Source organism: Hyaloscypha bicolor, assembly GCF_002865645.1.
Source record: "Hyaloscypha bicolor E unplaced genomic scaffold K444scaffold_136, whole genome shotgun sequence".
In the NCBI taxonomy this organism is placed as follows: domain Eukaryota; kingdom Fungi; phylum Ascomycota; class Leotiomycetes; order Helotiales; family Hyaloscyphaceae; genus Hyaloscypha; species Hyaloscypha bicolor.
In genome coordinates this window covers 5,913-7,889 of record NW_020194638.1, presented here as the reverse complement: position 1 = coordinate 7,889, position 1,977 = coordinate 5,913, and positions in this window count along the sequence as shown.

The window sequence follows — 1,977 nt, the reverse complement described above, 5'->3', positions numbered from 1 at the left end:
TATTATAATAGAAAGTATATATTTTAGGATTTAATATATTATAATATATATAATAAATTTATTACTAAGAATTTGGAACTCGCTTAAAAATTAAGGCTAGAGGCACTTCCTAAATCTAAACCCCTTTTACTCTTAGTATAATTAATAATAATTTTTTTAGATATTACTCCTAAATAAGCTAATTCTTTAATAGCCTTTTACTCCCAAACCCTTAGTAAATTATTACCGGATTTTAATCTTTTATTTCTGAATCTAATTCTCTAAGAATATCTTACCTAAAGAAAAGCAAAGAAGAAAAGAAAGAAATAAGGTACAAAAGCAATATAATTAGATAAGTATACTAGTAGGAAAAATATTAATAAGTTCTAGATCCTAATTTAATAGATTATTATTTGCTTACTTGCATTTTCTTAAGCTTTTTCTATTTACTATAGATTTAATAACTAATATATGCCTTTTCCTAGCTTCTTTAAATACTATTTAGTAATCTTCTCCTTAATAACCTTTTCTTTAATAACCTCCTCTTTAATAACTTCCTCCTCCTTTATAATCTCCTTTCTTAGATATACTAACCTCTTTAACTCCAATTATATAGTAGCCTAATTCTTTATATATATTACCTTCTCGCTATATCCAAGAATATTTAAATACTATAAGTACTTTAAATATAGAGCTACTTGGCTTCCAAATACTATTAATTTAACCTCGAAATATACAAGAATTATTAACCAGATATTAAAGATCTATACCCGATTCTATAGAACTTTTATTATAGAATATAGGCCTGCCTTATATAATACAAGAGCCTGCTATTCACAAATTTACTAGAATTCGAGGGCAAAGTACCGAGTTATTACTAATTAAATAAGAAATTACTATTTGCTTATCTGCGAGAATCCGAGAACGAAATATTAAATAATAATTACCTAATAGTAGATATTATAAAGAGACCTAAGAGATCCCTAGCGAGACCTAAAAGATTCCCTACTTGAGCCCAAGTATTATAAGTACTACCTTATCTTATAACTCTTTCGAAAATATAATAGCTTTCTAGCTAATTATTATTAAATTAATAACCGTATTCCCGCAAATCTACTATAAATACGAATCTCCTAAATACTTATAACCGAGAAATAAGAAGCAGATATATATACGTTCTATAGAGCCTACTATATAAATAAGCTATGAATTTAGTAAGGCCTATAGGATTAGGTATTTATAATATATAAGTAACGAGAAATTAGAACCTATTAGTTAATCTTAAGGAAGTTAATAATCCATTCTCTAAATACTAACTATTTACTAGGGTACTAATCTGGAACCTCTAAATTTATAAGACCGGAATAGGAATCTTTTACTAAGTTATAATCTCTTACTATATAGTATAACCCTAGATAATAGTAATTATGGTATTAATAATTTCAATAATAGTTCCCTAGAATATAATAGCAAAATAGAGCCTAATAGCCAGGAGCTATATGGCGAATTGCAGGCAAATATTTCCTTTTTTGCAAATAGTAACTAGCCTAGTCTCGGGCATTTCCTAAACTAATTACTTCCAGGTAATAATAATAATAATAGTAATAATCCTGACTTTATCTCCGAAAAGACCTCTAATATACCTTATCTAGATAATAATAATAGTATTAATAAGAATAATAATAATACCGAGAATAATTAAATTATTAATAATAAGAATACTAAGACTAAGAATAAAAGTAAGGATAATAGCAAGAATAAGGCGGAATTAGAAGCTTAATTATAAGCCGAGATTACTGAACCTAATAGGCCACTAATTAATTGTATTTCGGAGCTGGCTTATTATCTATTTAATTTCCAAGGATATATAAATAAGTAGTATACTAAGTCTAATAATAGATAAGATCTCTTTTATTTTACTAAATAATATATTATACTTCTATAATACCACAATTTCCTTTCGAATTATAATTTTGGCAAATAAAATAGCGAATTATT